The following is a 19,214-nucleotide window of genomic DNA, read 5'->3' as shown; positions in this document are numbered from 1 at the left end:
ATCCCTATGAAAATTCTGGGATGGGGAGCCCACGTAGATTGTTTCTCATTAGTGACATTCTTCCTGGAAGGTCAGACTAAGGAATGGTAAATAAACCTTTAGATCCGGTACTTCCCCCTCACCCATGATATTTTAAAAAAAGAAAAGAAGTGGGGTGGGGGAAGCAGCAGCTTTGTGCTGTAGATATCCAGGATCCTTGGCTGTTGTTCTGACAACCCAAGCTGAAGTCTATGCTTTGGGATAAAATTTCTGGAAAGTTAGGGAGCTACTTTTTTCTCTTCTATTGATTTGATCTCTTTCAATGGGAGAACTCAAGTTTCATCCCCAGAAGAAGGAGGGGAGTGAGTCTGTAGTTCAGCTTTTCTGGAATGAATGAGTTCACAGAGATGTTTCTTGAGCCTGAGTCCCCCCCACCCCAAACTTGTATTTCTCTGCTCATTTTCTCCACCCACCCTCCTCGGGTTGGGCTAGTATGGGGACAACTAGAGAGGCAGAGCTTCATCTGGGATGTGGCAGTGCCCTGCAGGCCAGGTTTGCCCTGACATCTGCCTTGGTGTTACAGTAAATGTGTTCTGTGGCAAGTGCTGGCTTGGACCAAGAGAAGTCATTTTGTGGGAGAGTTTTTCATGAACTCTTTCTTGGTGTGAAACAGAAGGGGGCTGGTTTAGACCTCTTGGCAGACTTTGATCAATTGATTTTATTCATTTGTTTGTTCATCAGGCATTTATTGAATGCCTGCCATGTGCCAGGGGGGGGGGCCACGCAGTGGGAATAGACTCAGAGATGCAGACTGTTTATTCTCAGGGCTTTTCCACTCTAGCAGGAGAGACACAGAGCAACAGGCAGGTATCCAGCAGGGCATGTTGTTCTGAGGCAAGAAAGCACAGGGGGCTGTAGGGGCCATGAGATGGGCACCGCCTTGGGCTGGAGGCAGCTGCCATGGAACACTTCCAGGATGAATCTCGAAAGTTGAATGAGGGTCAGCCAGAGGAAGGTGTATGGAGGTGGCAGGGAGGGAAGGCATTCCAGAAAGACAGCCCAGAGGTGAGAAAGAGGAAGCCAAGTTTGGGGAACTTAGACTTGTTGAATATTGCTGGAGCCTAGGCAAGAAGAGAGTTTGGGGAAGGGTGGGAGGAAGACAGACAAAGGTGGAGAAGTCCACAGGAGTCAAGGGAAGCTCTAGGGGGAAGGCAGGCTGGTTCCACAGGTGTCCACCCCCAGCATCTGCCAAGCCCAGCTCCAAGCACTGGATTTGCTAGTGGGAGCCATGGAGGGGGGAGCCTCAGGCCTGAGAAGTCTCCTTAGGCTAAGTGGGAAGCCACACCCAGAGGGCGGATATGAAGAAAACAGGAAAACAACTGCAACAAAAAGCACATCTGCTCGCCCGAGCCATGAGGTGGAGAGCTGCGCGCAGGAGCTGTGGGATGTGGGCGGGCGGGTGGTCTGCAGGGCCTCTCGGGGCCAGGCTCTTACCGGGAATGCTGGTCAGGGCACCTCTTGAACTCATTTCAGCAGGAAATCCATTGGTTCCAGAGTGTAGATTCCAGATTTGTTATTTTACAGGGCTAACAAGTATGTAATTATCACATTTGGGGCCCTTCAAAGGAAATGCAAACACACACCACTGAACCCGCTTAGAAATGTGCGTGGGACCCACCCCAGAGTTCTGGATGGGGCTCACCACCATGTCGCACAGAAGTACACTCCAGCCCAGGGTCTCCTCCTTTGTTGGCGGAAGAGAATACGAAGACTGGGCCTAAACCTCATAAGAGACTGGGAGAAAAGCAAGTGAAGAGTGTGGAAGGGCTCTACCGGCCTCTTCTGAAGTCTCTTGAGAAGCAGAGGGAGCGGGATGGATTGTAATAGTAGGATCCACCACTCATAGGTCACCTACAATGTTCTGGTCAAACACCATCTCATATCTTCTTTATTATGTTATAAGGTGGATATTAATATTCCCATTTTACAGAATGGAGAAGCTGAGATTGGTTTGTATATTAGTTATCTAAGGCTGCATAAGAAATCACCCTAAAACTTAGTGGCTTAAAATAGCAATAGTCGGTGATTGTGGGTCAGAGATTCAGGAGCACCTTGGCTGAATGGTCTGTCTTAGGGGTACCTCAGGACCCCAAATCAGACAGTGGTCATTCTATGGAGGATTTGCTTCCAAGGTGGCCCTCTCACATCACTGGCAGGTTGGTGTTGACTGTTCATGAAGGCCTGAATTCTTCCCCAAGTGGGCCTTTTCATGGAGCTGCTGCAAGCAGCCCTCAAAACCTGGCAGCTGGCTTGTCCCACAGAGAATGAGCCAAAAGACCAAGGTGGAAACTGAGGTGCTATTTATGACCCAGCCTCAGAACTCACACAGCATTACTGCTGCCATATTTTACTGGGCACACAAGTCAGTCCTGAGTTTGTATAGGAGAGAATTCCACCATGTGGCTCCTTGGCCACTGTTGGGGCTGCACCCATGGGTTAAAAAGGGGACCTGATGAGGGGTGGGGGTATTATATTACTTATGGCTGATTAGCATTTTTGTATGGCAAAAACCGGACTTCCCTCGTGGCTCAGACAGTAAAGCGTCTGCCTACAATGTGGGAGACCTGGTTTCAATCCCTGGGTAGGGAAGATCCCCTGGAGAAGGAAATGGCAACCCACTCCAGTATTCTTGCCTGAAAAATCCCATGGATGGAGGAGTCTGGTAGGCTACAGTCCATGGGGTCGCAAAGAGTCGGACATGACTGAGTGACTTCACTTTTACTTTCATGGCAGAAACCAACACAACATTCTAAAGCAATTATCTTCCAATTTAAAAAAAAGAAGGGGACCTGAAGGGGCATGACAGGGTGCCTGGAAAGCAAGTGGCAAAGCCCACTGGGCAGAGAGAGCCACATTGCCTGTCCTGAGGGAGACAGGGGAGATCCCCAAATGGGGCAATACATGTTTTGTGTACCCCAAGTGTTCAGCTGTCACAGCAGGCAAACTCCTAGGGGGCTCACTCAGTACAGTGAGCTGATCTCAGGCTCCATGGGGGCTCTTTGTTCACATGGGTGAAGGAAGGAAGCAGACTCACATTTAACATGAGAGGAGAATTCACTTTCCCTGTTTGCCTTGCTGTCAGTTGGGCAGAGGAACTCTGGTCTTATACCTTGCGCTGAGTGACAGGGAGAAAGATGGTGTTGAGAGCCGATTGTGAGGTAGGTCTGAACCAGGGAGGTCTACATTTTAAAATTTCATATAATCTTCTCCAGAGGTAGCTATTATTATTTCCACTTCACAGATGAGACTACAAAACTCACAGAAATGAAGTAAATTGGCCAAGGTGTCACATACTTCCTAAATGACAGAACCAAGCAGGTAGCCTGGTCAGCCTGTACCATCTCCAGCAGGTGTGCTACCTGAGTCTTGGCAGACAGGCCAGGGCTGCATCTGCCCCCAGCCACTCTGAATCTGAGTGTTCAGTGAGGCAGATACTGTGCTGGGCACAAGTGCGGGATGCAGATGCACCCCCACTCCAAGCCTGGGTAGATCCTTCTTATGGAATTTTTTCTCCTGGGGAGACAAGATTTGGACACGTGAACAATATTCAGTCCTCCAAGATGACCACTAAGGGTGAGCCAGGTTGAGGAACAGATGTAGCAGGGAGGGGCTGGTGCCCTCTGAGGTCACTTCCAGGTGCAGAAGGACGCCACTGGGCAGTCATGAGCACATCAGCACTGAGCCCTGGACTCCCAACCGCACACCGTGAGACCATTCCCTCCTTGCAGGGAATCCTGGGAGATCTCTGAGCAGCCTGAGAAAATGGGAGGGTCCGGGAAACTGTGGGCTGATGGAGAAGGGGGCGCATAGCTGCTGAGTCTGGGTCAAGTGAGTAGGCATTTCCAGGCACAAGGAGCTCAGCTGCCCCCCGCAGGGGCTTTGTGAAGGAGTAATAGACGTGATAACACCTAGGCTGGGTGGGACCAGGTGGCACATGTGGAATACACAGCCTACTTCCTTTTGGGCAGCAGGGAGAGTATGGAGAGGCACTTGGAGCAGGGCCTGACCCATCGTAAGTGATCAGTGTGTTAATATTATTATTGTTGTTATTTAGTGGGAGAATGAGATGTGTGCTTTAGGAATATAATTTTGGTAGCTTGAGCAGAATAAAAATAGTAATGGTGGTATCTGGCTCCCCAGGTGGCTCTAGTGGTAAAGAACCCACTTGCCAATGCAGGAGACGTAAGAGATGCAGGTTCGATCCCTGGGTTGGGAAGAGCCCCTGGAGGAGGAAATGGAAACCCACTCCAGTATTCTTGCCTGGAGAATCCCATGGACAGAGGAGCCCGGTAGTCTACAGTCCATAGGGTCACAAAGAGTCGGATTGAAGCGACTGAGCATGCATGCACAATGATGGTACCTAAAGTTTATTAAGCACTTATGATGGGCCACTTCTTTTTTTAAAAAAATATTTATTTATTTGGCTGCATCGGGTCTTAGTTGTGGCGTGCAGGCTCTTTCTTTGAGGTGCATAGACTCTCTAGTTGTGGCACTTAGGCTCCAGAGCATGGGCTCAATAGTTGTGGCACACGGGCTTAGTTGCTCCGTGGCATGTGGGATCTTCGTTCCCTGACCAGGGATTGAACCTGTGTCCCGTGTATTGTAAGGCAGATTCTTAACCACTGGACCACCAGGGAAGCCCTGGGCCAGTTATTTTAAGTACATTATTGAATTCTTTGTGAGGGAGGTAGCATTATTTCCCCAGGGACATGGGAGAAGGGGACAAGACAGTGTATAGGACAGTAGTCCAGGCACGAGGTATCAAAGATGTGACAGGATGTGGCCGAGGAAATGAAGAGGGACGGCTGAAAGTGAAAAGCCAAAGTGTTAGTCGCTCAGTCGTGTCTGACTTTGTGTGATCCCAGGGAGTATAGCCCGCCTGGCTCCTCTGTCCATGGGATTCTCCAGGCAAGAGTACTGGAGTGGGTAGCCATTCTTTTCTCCAGGGGATCTTCCTAACCGAGGGATTGAACCCAGGTCTCCTGCAATGCAGGCAGATTCTTTACCATCTGAACCACCATGGAGGAATGACTGAAGGGAAGAGGTATTAATATTTAGTGGGAAGGAATGACCAGACTTATTGCCACATTGGGGGTGGGGTGTATGGATGACCTGCAGCCCAGAAAACAGGGGCTGCAGAGACCAGGCACAGAGGCGTGGCTTCAGAGGACATTTTGAACCCTAAGCCAGATTTCCATCGTGAAAGGGGTTCTTCACTTAGCATATATTGTCAACTGTAAAGCCAGGGCATCTACAAAGTTCCTGTTGGAATTTGGGGAGATCCTTAAGAGGCAGAGCAGGGAGGGCACCAAGTGAACTTCCAGGTTCTGGAAGCCCATGATCAGTGCCATCCTGGTGACAGCACAGGGCATACCAGGTGCTGAGTGGGCCCTCTTGCTCTTCAGATAGTCCTGGCTGGAAGGCCTCAGGTAGGTGGGGCTATAGGTAGGGAGCCCAGCCCTGGAGTAGGCATGATTTCTGGGAAGCCAGCAGGATGCTTGGAGTCTAGGGACAGGGGGAAGAGCAGCAAGGACCTCATTCTGAGTCAGCCTATGGAAGGTATGATACCTTTGTCCCTTTAAGTGGGTGGAGAGGGTCCGAGTCCTCAGCTGCAGGGGAGGTGTGTCCTTCCACAGAGCTCCCAAACTTTGGGATTGAGATGACAGCAATGATTTTAGCAGAAGCTTTGTCCTTTGGGGGTGAGGGTGCCATGGCAGGCCTGGGGAAGGGGCGACTGGGGTGGGGCGCAGGGCTGTTAGTCTGCTGTGGGCTTCTGAGGCTCTGCTGGTGGAGTATGAGCGTAGCCCATGCATGTGCGGAGTATATGTGGCTGGGTCTCCTAATTCAGGAAGATGCCTCTGAGCCCTGCGGCTGCTTTGGGGGGCCCCTTGCAGCATGAGTAGGCAGGCCCTGAATTTTGTGGGGTCCTCTCAGGGGAGGATATATATAACCACACACAGACCCCAGGGCGTCTGGGAAAGGCAGTCCTGTAGGCACATTCACACCAGATCCATTGGACAAAGAGACCGGATATTTTGCTGTTTGATAAACTTCATAAAACAGTGGAGCTGAGTGATTTTGCTGCTGCCTGAATGGAAGTATTCTAAGAACCCATGCCAAGAAGATAAATAAGGCTGTGGGTCCAGGAGGGGAGCTGAAACAAATGTGCAGCGGAGAGGTACATCAAAGTAAAACTAGCTCTCCTGACGACCCAGCTCTGAGTGTGACGGAGCGTGTGCGTGTGCACGCGGGTGTGTGGCGGACCAAGTGTTTGGCAGACACTAGGCTACATCGAGGGGCCTGAAGATGTACCCTGGGCTCTTGCCAGCCCCTCTGACGGCAGCCCTGTACACAATAGGCCTGCTTGACATTTAAGTAGGATTAGGCCCAGCCCTGCTTGGTACAAAGGGAAAGCAGTGTTAGCCACTGCTGGAGATTCAGGCCCTACAGCCAGCCAGCTGGGGTTAATTCAGACTGGAATATGTGTAGTGAGAGGACTGGGATCCTTCAGTGGGCAGGGGCCTCAGTCCCTATTGGCCAGTGAAAGATTTATTCTGCACTGATGACAGGGGGTACAAGCTCGAGTGTAAAAACATCAGCCCCTCTCATATGTGGCTCCAGACTCCTCAGGGCTTGATGGGGCAGACACAGGAGCATGGAGATGGAAGAGTGTGTTAGATCTAGATGGAAGTTTACATATCATCTAGTCCAGAGGTTCTCAAAGTATGGATCTCAGGCTAACAGCAGTAACATCTAGGAACTTGTGAAACAGGCAGATTGTTGGTGCTCCCCGAGACCTACTAAGTCAGAAACTCTTGGGGTAGGGCCAGCAGTTTTTAATTTTTTTTTTTTTCCGGTGATATCGATGCCATCTAAAGCTTGAGAATCACCAGTGTACGTCTAGGCTGTCACCTTCATTTACACAGGAGGGAACTGAGGCCTAAAGACGGAACCTGTGCCAGGAGCAGAGAGCCAATTAGGACACGACTGTTTTCCCCCTCACCCATATGGTCTCAGCTATTTATTTTACATACAACACAGGGGGATTTTAATAAGTTTTTTTCTTAGAGGCAATTGTTATGTGTTTATGTATTTTCCATTTGTTAATAAACTATTTAGATCAGCAGTGTCGCTGGGGCCCAAACCATGGAGTTATTGGTTGTAAAGCTTGGGCTCCGGGAAGTGCACTCTCCTTCCAGTTTGGCCCCAAGTCCAGGCAGCCGAGTCCTGTTCCTGCTGCTGCCCTCAGGGTACCGGCACCTTCTTCCCCCCGTCTGTCCCCAGTTGCTCTCTCTGTAAATGCACCACCAGCCCCACAGCCTCCCTCTGCATCTGGATGTTTTGGTCCATAATCCCTCCCTCAATTTGCTGGGCCAAGCAAGGGTGGACGTGGCGGGATTAGTTTCACCCACTGGCCGCCTCTGCCTTCCTGAGAAGACCTGCCTCTCCTTCCGGCGCTCACTGTGGGCCCAGCATGTTTCCAATATTGCATCAGTGTTTTCCCCAACGGAGTAACGCTTTAATGGGGCAGATTTGTTCTCTGTACGGGAAACATGTGGGCCCTTGTCAGATGCTATGGAGCGAGTTGCCCTCCACCTCAGCCATCTGAGGTCACCTCTCGGGGGCTCCCGTCCCTGAGCCCTGAGAAGGGCAGTTTCCTAGATCTGGTGGTATGAGGACGGGACTTTGGGGTGAGTAACTCTTCTAAAAGAGCAGAACCTGGGAAATTCAGACAAGAATTCAGTTGTGGTCTGAATTTCCTAGCAAAAGAGGAAGGAAACAGTTTGCTTTGTCTGATGTAAACTGGACCTTACTGAAGGATCTTAAGTGGGAGTGGGGTGGGATAGGAAGAGAGTAGCCCACTCCCTCCTCTAAAGGCCTAGATGGTGACAGTTGGCAAGAGGGTGAGGGGAGAAAGCCTAGGGCAGAGCAGAGTCTCTGGCCCCAAACCTTAATAAACTAAGTCCCTGTCCTCCTGGGAACTTTCTTCTTCTGAGCCTGGGATTCTTTCCGGAGCCCTGAAATCTCTAAAGCTGGCGTTTCTCACCTTCAGGGAGCTGTGACACCCTGGGATGTTTTATTTAATCCATCGGCCTTCTCTTCTGCTTTTCGTGCCAATTGGGGGGCCCATAACCTGCAGTTAAATAATTAAAGGTTTATTTCATTTTGAGCATTTCACAAAGCCCTGGAGATAATTGGAGTTTCCCTCCAGTGTTGCAAAACCAGGTTTGGAAATCTCAGATGGAGAGGACATTGGGTAACGGATGATGGAGACAAAGGAGGAGAAAAGAGAGAAAGAGGTGGGGCTGGGGGAGGCATGGAGAGAGACAGAACCTTTTGTTTCTACTGGGTCTCCTGTCTGGGCTAGAGGGCTCTAGTCGGTTTAACAGAGTGATTCAGACCCCAAATGGTTGGTTCCGTTCTGATGTACCGGAACAGAGCCAGAAAAAGTCACAGCCGAAGAGAGACGGAGACAGAGAGGCTCCCAGGGTCCTCCGCCCAGCCGCTGACAGTATCATCCCAGAAAGAGACCTCTATTCTTGACTCCTTGGCCCCCCCCCCCCCAATCCCTCCAACCCCGCAACCACAAGGATTTGAGGGAAGCCCCTCTTTACAAATGCGAAGTCTGCTGATTTGAATTAGGCTCCTGAAAACTCGCCTCCTGCCCCCGGAAGATTTATTTTATTAAGTGGTCCACACCTGAAAGTAATTGAGCCTCTCGGCATGGGTACAGAGGCTGCGGAGGGAGACCGGAGTTGCGGCGGCGGCTCCCATTTACTCCCGGTCTCCGCGCTCTGCGCCCCTCCGAGCCTTGGTCTCTCCGCGGCGTCTCAATTCTGCTCGGCCTTCCGCGCCGGCGTTGCTGATGGAGAGAGCGGTCTGGCGTGCGAGTGGGGGACGGAGGGATACGTGGGGCGATCGGGAATTGCATGTGGATGTGGGTAGGTGGATACGGGTAGGTGGATACGTCCAGCGTTCCTCTCGCATCGCCATGTCACCTCTGGGCCCGCCGACCTCTGTGCTCGTCCAGCCGACCACGGTGCCCGCCCTGTCGACCCCGGTGGCCGTCCCGCCCGCGTGCCCTCGCCAGCCCTTAGCTCTGGCACAGGAGGCCCCGCCCAAAATAAGAATAAGAGAGAGATCGAAATAGATAAAAGCATTCAAAGTTTAATGTCAACATCAAATCTCTATAAAACCAGATCAAAGAGAACGGGCGCTTGGTTTCTTCCCGGATCACCCGCGGCCTTGAGGCTCAGGGGGGCCCCCCCGCCGGGGCTCGAGCCTACGGTTGCCCGGCGTCTTCTCTCCAGCCGGGGCCGAGGATTCCAGCACCGCCGCAGCCTGGGGCCTGAGCCCAGCTGGTGCGCACGCCAGCGGAACCCGCGCGGCGCCCGTGAACTTGGGGCCTGGTGAAGTAACGGCTTGTCCGCAGCGCGGCCAGGCTCTCCGGGAGCAGAGGTGGAGGCGGCGGACCGAGAAAACACGCGAGCCGGGAGCGCTGCGCACTGGGGCCCGTGACGGACAGACGACACGACGAGCGGGTGGCGGACCGGAGGGTGGGTGCTGCCTGCCCCTAACCCGCCGCTACGGCTCGCGTCCTGCTCTCATCCGGGCCGCAGGCCGTGGTGAGCAGCCCAGCAGCGAATTGCGGCTTCCCGTCTGTTGTGCGCAACAAGCCTCGCCGGCTCCCGCGCCTTCCCGGGGTTCCTGCGGCGCGGACCGTGCGCTTGCTTTCGTTTTCTTCTGCCCTTTCTCTATTCCGTTCTTTCATAAACACGTATGTGTTTCCCTTGCGCCTCTGAAACGATTCTTAGAAGGTGAATGACTATATGGAGCTTTCTTCTCGTGCTTGGTTACCGACAAATTTTGCAGGGCGGAATGAAACTCTCGGTGTTTCCAAAGAGACGTGCGAATTGAGCTGTTTTCTAATTACAAACCTGCGATCTCACAGAGCCTTCAAGGTTACGACCGCAAGAAATATGAAAGAAGATAAACCCTCAAATCTTGAGAATAAATATGGATAACTTTATTAGTAGCAAAATTATAGTCTCTTTCTCTCACTCCACATAAAAAAGAATTGTAAATTACCGAGGTTCTCTGCCTGTATCAGTTTTATGTGCTGTAGCATTCCACCCCTCCGGACATAAATTTCCATGTCTGCAGAGCCTGGTCATAGGTAAAACCACATGTCCATTTTGAGTGCCTGTGTATGCTGGCACAGGGCACAGTAATCTTGCCGCTATGGACAGTTCACGGTGATGGAGGTTGAGACTAATGTCTTTCGATGGGCATGCATGGAGGGCTATTTATATTTAGACACCTGGGAGAAATACCTGGGATTCATAAGGGTAAATATACCAGCCAAAGAGGATTTCCTTTCATACGTAGCCTGAAAGTACAAGAAATCCTCAAGCAGACAAAGGCAGAAAAATTCAATAGAGGCTGAAGAAAAGGTTTTTCTGCTGTGAAAGAAAGAAAAAGGAAGAGAAAGATCGAAAGGGAGAAAAAGAGAAAGAGAAGACAAAATGTAGAGAGACAGATGCAGTGCTAAAAGACAAAATGGATGGAAATTCACAACAAAGGGATGGGAATGTCACAAAAGACAGACTATGAGAGAGAAACAGGAAAAGGAGAGGAAGAACACTGTTAGGACAAGAAATATATAAAGAAAGATGGAAGGAGAAGAGAGACAGACAGATGGAAGGAGAAAGAGTAAACACAAAGAGATGTAGAAGAAAGGCATCAAGAAGGATGAAGAGACAAAGAGCGGAGCCCAGAATGGGGGTGGGGTCGGGTGAGGTGGAGTGGGGTGGGGTGGGGAGGAGAAGATAGAAGCCCTGGAAGCTGGGAGCCTTCCCAGGGCCTCACTTCTCAGATTTCCTCAACACAAGGGAAATCCAGGGAAGCCTTTGTGGGCGCCGTTTGTTTGCTCCAGACCCGGATCTGATGATGCCGTTGATTTGGTTTTTAAACAGTGGGTTTGCAGCCTTCTGGGCTGGGGCAGGGGTCTGCTAGCCATCCTTAAACCTTCAGGTTGGATTGAATTTCGGCCACTTTGATGGTCCTGTAATCGTCTCCCAGTTTTCCAATTTCCAATCCCCTCCACCCGGCTGGGGGTTGAAAAGGGACTTTAAAGACGCCTTTGATAACGTCTCACGGTTACATATTTCCATAACAATTTTCTTTACCAGATCGTTAAGTCTGATGTGGCCCCAGATGTTCTGGGGGAGGAAAAGGGAGCTAGTCCCCCTGTCCCAGCCTGCCAGGCACTGGAGACAGGAGTGGGGAGGCGAACTCAAGTGCCCCAGGACCCAGGACCCTCTTCCAGCCTCCTCCAGTCTCTACTCTCACTGTCCCTTCCTCCAGCTCTTCGTGGACCACATTTTCCAAATCCTTCTCAGAGCCAGGGACCCAACCTCTTCACACAGTTTTGGGACTAATGCAGCCCTACGTGTCTCTTTTCCACTCAGACTTCCCTATTTTGGATCTCCTTGAATGCTCTCTCCTTGGTGATGGTTGCTGGAGTGGAGAAGTTACTTTGCACTCATGTCTTAGTCAGATTGATTCCAGGTGCCCCTGTTGAGAACTTTAATGGGCCTTCCTGGAGACACAGTGTCCTTTTAAATCAGGAGACTTTCCTTCTACCTCAAATACATTGATATGATTTTTACTGTTTGAAAGGCTGAGATGGAAACAGTCAGTCAAACCTGTCCTACCCTTAAGGAGGGCAGCATCTGCATAGTTGGGGAAATAAGATGTATGCAAATAACTTGGGCTGAGGGCTGAGTGAGTGTGAAGAATGCAGGAAAGAGGTGTTATAAAGTGGCCACAGCGTTCAAAGGCAGCAAGATGACTGTGGCGGGGGACATCTGGGAAAACTTCATGGAGGAGGTGGCATCTGCTCTGAATCCCGGGGAACAGGCAGCGTTAGACTGCATGGGGGTGGGGAATGGTAGGCACTGTGGCAGGCTGATGGGGGACACATTTGGAGGCAGAGACAGTTCTCATTGCCCTCGCCCCAAATCAGACCTGGGTAGACACTGCAGCAAGCTTCACTTATTCATTTCACCCAACATTTGTTGAAACCGGGCACTGAACTGGGCATGTGCTGGGTGCTGGGACATAGGAATGAAAGAGACAGGTTCCTGCCATTCTGGGCATAGATCATGTTGCTTTAGATCGTGTTCCACAGCATTCTAAGGGGCTTCTCAGGGCAGTTGGAGCAGTGAAAGGGGGGGCCAAGCAGGTAGCTCCCAGCCCCCACCCCTACTGCAGCCAGAGCGGTTCCACTTTTTATTTACCAGGATTCTCGTGAAATTTCCTTTAGAAGAAAAGGTGGGGGGGGGTGCTCTACTGTTTAAAAAGAAAGAAAATTCCTAGTTCATACGTGTTTATGAATTGTGAAAAACTGCTAGTGAATAACTAACTGAAGGAAAGCATGAGTGTGCATTTGCCAAAGACTGATAATCCAACTCTGGACACCTAAGTTTTGATTTAAAAGGCCCAAGGTCCCTTTTGTGCTTTTGCTGTCTGTGTTCTGTGGATAGAGTGTGCTGTTGTTTTCTCTAAAGTTGTCTTGCCACATCCTGCTCTTTTCTCCCACTCCTCAGTTGGTTGGGAGTGGCTAGGTTCCAGCTATTCCTGAAACACTCAGGGGTCTTATCCTAATGATATCCCAAGGCCAGACTTCCCAAATGCGGGCTGAACACAGCCAGTCAGAAATCCCACCCATTGCTTTTCGTTTTATCTCATGAGTTGCAATATGATAAAACGTCAGCAGGGGGCAGGACAGAAACGTGGGGCGCTGCTCTCTAAGGGCAACGTCCATGGAAAGTGTGGAAAGCCCATCTAAGCACTGCCCTTCTGGGTAGACTAAGATGAGTGCACACAGTCTTGTGTGTCTGCAAGAAGCTTACAGTCCCGTGGTGACTTCAGTGATATAATCCCCTACTCTTTAAACAGGCAGAGGAGTTGGTTGGAGTTGTCGCTGGAACCCCAACCCTCTTCCAGCACTGCCTCCATTCCTGCAGTCCCTTGTGCCCCAAGAGGCCTAGCCTCCCCTCAGGGTCCCCACTGGTTTCTCCGGCTGCAAGGACCAAGGTCAGGGGAGCCTCAGCATGGCTCTGATTCCCCATGATGACCCCAGACATACAGGGGGTACATTGACTATTGTGAGCTCCTTGCAGGTGGGATCCCTGAGGGACTAGGATGATGGAGCCCTAGGCTAAGACCTCACAGCTAGGAGAGAACAAGCCAGCTCTGCCCGCCCTCATCTAGGGGACCACCTTCCCCTAACCTAGGCTGGGGTCTGCCTACAGGCGTCACCCTTCCTAGCTGAGAGGGCTGGGCGCCCTTCTGTGCTGAGTCAGGAAGCATGTTGCTCAAAGTTTAGGTGTGCCTGTGTGCATACGCGTGTGTTTGTGCTTGTGTACTGGTGCAGGTGAGGGACTGGTCATTCACAGGTGTCCTCACTTCCAGCCTGCCCCGAGTGCCTTAGCCCCTCAAGCCAAAGACATGCATTAAGCACCCATGCTGCTCAGGGCCCTAGGCCGGCTCACTGGGAGGTAGAGCTGTGAACTAGACCCAGTCCCCACCTTTGGGGTTTGGTGGGGTAGACAAAAAGCTTCCCAGAAATGTGCCCCAGAGGCACCTTGCGGTGGGCTGGCCGGGCGGGTGTGCTGTGCAGAGTCCACCTGCGTGTGCTGGGAGGGGTGCCCAGCCTGCACGGCCCTGGCCACGCTTGTCCTTTCACTGCTGAGCCCCCTGTCTGGCAGCAGGCTAGCACAGAGGGGACGTGTCATTATTTGTTGTGTGGAGAACGGGAGGGGAGAAGTGAGAAGGCATTCTAGCATGGTGGCGTGGTGAGTCCCCAGCCAGAGCTACACCTTCATTTTAAGCCTGGGAGTCTTGTCTTTCAGGAAGCCCTACAGTCCCAGGCAAACCTGGAGGGCTGGCCACCCTAGCTTTTGCACCAACCTCCCCCCACCCCCCAACCACCACTTGGGAAATGGCCGTGCAGCTGGTTCCTCCTTGACCCTCCCTCTACACCCCCACCCCTTTCTCCTTCTCCCCCACCCAGCAGGCTCTCCTCTTAGGTCTCGTGGGTCTCGCTCTGCCCCAGCCATGACCCCCCAGCCTGACCTCCAGGGCTGCCCACTTCCCTTTCCCTCGGCCATTCCTGATAAGGAGACTAGAAGCAGGTTTGCCCTTTCACCTCTGCATATCTCTCCACGTAGCCCGCGGGTCCCCACATCCTAGGTCACATCCTCCGCATCCTGCGGCGCCCCCCCCCCCCCCAGGCTACAGGTTTTAGATGGGAGAGGACTGTGGAGATGAGGTCCTATCCTGGCCTATCCAGGCGCCTGCTCCCAGGACACAAGAACTGCTGGACAGGATGGCTGAGCTGACCGAGTCCCGCCCTGCATTTTGACTGACATTCTTGGTGGAATTGGCCGGATGTTTCTCCTTCGCAAGAGACACAGCCTCTGGCAAGACAGCTGTGCCTCCTTCAGCCCGGTCACAGCTGGAGGTGCTGAGAACCCAGGACCCATAATTCCTACTTTGGGGATAACACCACCAGGCCAAAAGGTCTCTAGGGAAGGGGTGTGGTGGCTTCTTTGGGGTGCTAAGAGGACAGCAAGACTCACATCTGAATATCCTCTGTTCTTGTTCTTCCGGAGCTCTGTTCTCTGCCTGGATCTAGGAACCCCACATGGACACTCTCACCTGACTTGGGCAGGCAGTCCTGTGTGGGGAGCACCTGATACACAGAGACACCTGAGGTCTGGCCTAGGCCAGATGCCGCTTAAAGATCTGAGTCATGCCCAAACCTACTCCTTATTTTTGATAAGGGTACCATTTGGGGACATTTTGATCCAGAACTTCTATCTCCATGAGTTAGAAGTATGATTGGGTACAGCTGTTATTTAAAGGGCATATTGTAGTGTTTGCTGATTCAGAAGCATTTCATAAGTTTGCAGTGTTTGGGAAAATACCATTTGTGTTAATAACATCAAATTTGTGGCCTTGAGATGGTGAGAATTGTATATTCAGAGAATTTTTGCCTTTGGTGAAACCTGTGAAAGTGAAAGTGTTAATCACTTAGTGGTCTCTGACTGTTTGTGACCCCATGACTGTAACCCACCAGGCTCCTCTGTCCATGGGATTCTCCAGGCAAGAATACTACAGTGGGTTGCCATTTCCTTCTCCAGGGGATGTTCCCGATGCAGGGATTGAACATGGGTCTCTTGCATCGCAGGCAGATTCTTTACAGTCTGTGCCACCAGGGAAGCCCTTTGGTGAAATCTAGCCACAGCAAATACCAAAAGCAACATTCTTGGTGGAAGTGGAAAATTTATCTACCTGCAGCCTGCTGGAGCTATAAAAGAAAAGTAAAATGCTCCTGCCCTTGATCCTGGGTGATTTGGGTGGTTATGGGCTTTGTGTACGAATATAAGATTCAAGGCTCTTGTTTCCATTTCTTCATGTTTTATAGTCATGTTTTTTCAGGCTTTCGTCATGTGAGTAGCACCTTCATGATTTCGGCCACATCTGAGTGCCACTTGTACTATTAACATTTTTCTTTAAATTAACTCACCACACACACACACACACACATACATGTCCACATACACATGAATATCTTTTCAAAGGACATTGTACAGTCCTACTATAAATGGAACACCAGTAGCACTTGTCTTAAACAGAGGGTAGCCAGAAAAATAAATAAAACTAAGGCATAGAATGTGATTACATTGTAGCTCGAGTTGCCTTTGGAAGGCCTTGAGTCTAAAGTTTGCTTTCTTTTGTTAAACAGGAATGTCAGCCACTGTAAAAGGCTGTTTAAGTCCCATCAGCCACAGTTTTAGTGACCAGACACAGCTATTATCCAAAGGGCATACTGTGATCAGGTCTGAGAGAGAAGTGGGTGGGCATGATTATTTCATTCTCTTGAGAGCACCATCTAACATTGTTTCCAATTCTACCCAGGGCACTGAGTGGTCCTGCCCAGGTGGTATTTTTCTCTGGCCATTGGCACAAAGCATCGACCACACCTTCCCTGGATCTTCGGCCATCAGACACCTGCTCACCACCCACAGGGAGAGGATCGATGGAGTTACTGGAGACAAGGGGTGCTGGTCTCGCCTTCTCTGATGTCGCCCAGAATATTCCAGCCTTAATGAGACAACCCTAGAAAGACTGTTTCCACTTTTCTTAGCAGAGCTACAGGGAATTTTCCATAATGATTACGAGAAAACCCCAAGCGTGAGAACAGGCAGGGCATGTGAGCTTGACTTCCTGCTGCTGATGACTCCCAGTGGTATTTTCCGCTCTGCCCGCTCCCCTGAGTGCTAGACTAGTATGTCCAGCTGTCCGCGTGTCCTCTCCGATTGCGGGCTTAGAAGGCGTCTCAACCTAACAAAGCAGAACCTCGACTGGGCCACCAATCGGCTCCTCTTGCAGGGGCACCATTTCAGCCACAGGCGCTGCCCCTCTCTAAGTTGCTCAGGCCAAAGACCCACATGGGCCCTTTCCTTTCCTCACCCCCCACATCCATTCTGCCCCTCATCCGATTGCTCCACCTTCCAAAGTATCCAGAACCCAGTGAATCACTCACCCCCTTCTGCCCTCCATCCTGGTCCATGGCCCCACCATCTCTTGCCTGGACGCTGCCCTGGACCTGTTCTCCTTGCTCCTCCCCATTCTTCACACTCCGAGGCCAAGAGTGATCTTTGGAAGAGAGAGGCCTGACTGTATCACTCCTCAGCTCAGACTCTTCCTGTGGCTTCTCCTGGCACTCAGAACTGAACTCAGACTCCTCCTGTGACCCAGGCCTCGGGCATTGCCTTCTTCATATCCTCCACCCCGGGCTCCTCCTACTCCAGCTGTGATGGTATCTTTCTGCTCCTCCAGCACACCACACACCTCAAGGCCTATGTCCCTCCTGTTCCCTCTGCCTGTGCTCCCTCCGTGGTCCTCATTGGCTCCTGCTCTGCCCCTTCTCCTTCTTCGGGTCCCCATGGAAATGGACCTCCTTCGGGAGATGTCCTCACCTCCCTGAGACGGCACCTTCCTCATTGTTCTCTAACCCTTTACCCTGCTTTCTTTTTTCTCACAGCATTTACCACTACTGACCTTGTTTGCCTGAGAAAGTCCATTTCTTTCACTTTTGAGGGATGATTTCACTGGATACAGAATTATTTCAACAGTTCGAATATTTCACTTCCCTTTCATCTTGCTTGCTTGGTGTCTGAGGAAAAGTCTGATATAATTCTTACCTTGTTCCTCTGTGAGTAAAGCATTTGCATATTTTTTTCCCTTCTGACTTCTTTTGGGATTTGTTCTTTGTCTTGATTTTCTGCCGTTTCGGTGTGGTGTGGTTTTGTGTAGATCTTTTGGTATTTATCCTGCTTGATGTCCTCTGCTGATGCTTAATATATACAGTAACATTTGTTTAAGATTTATCTATTTATTTTTATTTTGTGTTTTGACTGTGGTGGGTCTTTGTTGCTGCATGCAGGCTTTCTCCAGTTGTGGCTGGTGGGGCTACTCTTTGTTGTGGTGTGCAGGCTTCTCTTGTTGTGGACATAGGTTCTAGAAGCATGGGCCTCAGTAGTTGCGGCGTGTGGGTTCAGTAGTTGTGGCACATGGGCTTAGTTGCTCTGCGACATGTGGGATCTTCCCAGATCAGGATTTGAACCAATGTCCCTCGCATTGCAAGGCAGATTCTTAACCACTGGACCACCGGGGAAGCCTTGAGTTACATATTTGTTTGCTTATTTCTGTACTGTCTCCCACATGTAAATTCATGAGGACAGGGATTTTGTCTGATTCACTGCTTTATTTTACTGTTTGGAATAGTTTTAGAAGCTACTGGCATTCAATACATATTTGTTGAATAATTAATTAGTAATCACATATAGAGTCTCTAATTATGTTTGTGCAAGAAAGCCATGTCACAGCATGTAATTCACATTATAAAGTGTCATTTTATGTTTTCTTAATTTTAAATTTTTAAATTTATTCTTGCATTTCAGTATGAAATTGGCAGCTGCACTTTCTTGAAATAATATTAATAACAGTGCCTAGCACTTACCAAGTGATTACTATATGGCAAACGTGGTTGGATGGGCTTCACATGTTTTCACTCATTTAATCCTCACAGGAACTCTTTGAGGTAAGTATAATTATTATCCTCTTTTAGAGGTGAGGTGGCTGAAGCACAGAGAGGTTAAGTAATTTGTTCAAAGCCACATAGATACCGAGAGGTGAAGCTGGAATTTGAATTCATGAAGCGTTGCCCTAGTCCATGTGGTTTCGTGAGCTAACATCTGACTTCTGTCTGTCTCTGCTTTTTTTTCCTGAGGTGTAACTTACGTGAGCAGAGTGCACTAACCCGAGAGTACAGGCCAGCGAATGTCCGTGTATTCCCGATCTGAAACTAGTGCTTGCCTAGTGTCCCCCAGGCCTCCTGGTGTCTCTTTGAATCAGTTCCCCACAAAGTAACCTCTGGTCTAACCTCTGTCACTAATTGATCTTGGGAAGAACTGCCTTTTATCCTCTTTATGTTTTTTAAAAAGTGTTAGCATACTTTTATCTGTCTTTAATGTCCTTACTTGATTAAATGAAGAGTAAGAACAGTAGGTGATAATTTCAAGGAAATCGGGCGCTGCTCTCCCCTGCCTGGCCCCGCTGTCAGCTGCCTTCCCGAGTCTCCCAGATTGAGGGAGAGGTGGGCCTTTTTGAGAAAATTCCGCACGCTTGTCACAGCGTCAGGCCTCTGGCAGCTATTTGAAACACCTGCTGGTGGATGGATGGATAGACTGACTGGTCCTCCTCTGAGATGCCCTATCCCTGCCCTTAAGGGGCTCCCAGGGAGAGGACCGTCTTTGTCTGGGTTGAAGGCTCCAAGCTGCTGGCTGGTGAGATCAGTGGCTTCCAGCCTGGTACCAGGAACTGAACATCACCTTCTGGAGTCCCCTGGCTGGACACCCACACCCCCACCCCATACTCACAGGATGCTCACCACCCTTGCCAGCACTCTCCAGTTCTCTCCCAGAAGGCCCAGCCCCTTGCAGAACGTCCATAGGGTCTGCTTCTGCCTCTAGCCTTCTTCTTCCCCCTGCCTGGCCGGGGACTAGGGTGGGGCAATCCAGGATTGAAGCCAGGGTGGA

The 19,214-nt window shown here is 50.6% G+C and overlaps 1 long non-coding RNA gene across 1 annotated transcript in view; it reads left to right on the top strand.

Annotated features, from left to right (window-relative positions):
• Positions 1-19,214, top strand: part of LOC138987218 (uncharacterized) — a 25,710-nt gene extending 6,496 nt beyond the window's left edge. The window contains exon 3 of the long non-coding RNA XR_011463644.1: positions 16,030-19,214. This is a non-coding gene — a long non-coding RNA (uncharacterized lncRNA). The remainder of the gene's footprint in view (positions 1-16,029) is intronic.

This window comes from Bos mutus, chromosome 3 (genome assembly GCF_027580195.1).
Source record: "Bos mutus isolate GX-2022 chromosome 3, NWIPB_WYAK_1.1, whole genome shotgun sequence".
NCBI lineage: Eukaryota > Metazoa > Chordata > Mammalia > Artiodactyla > Bovidae > Bos > Bos mutus.
Note: the sequence above shows the minus strand (reverse complement) of the source record. Positions and strands in the feature narration are given on the sequence as shown.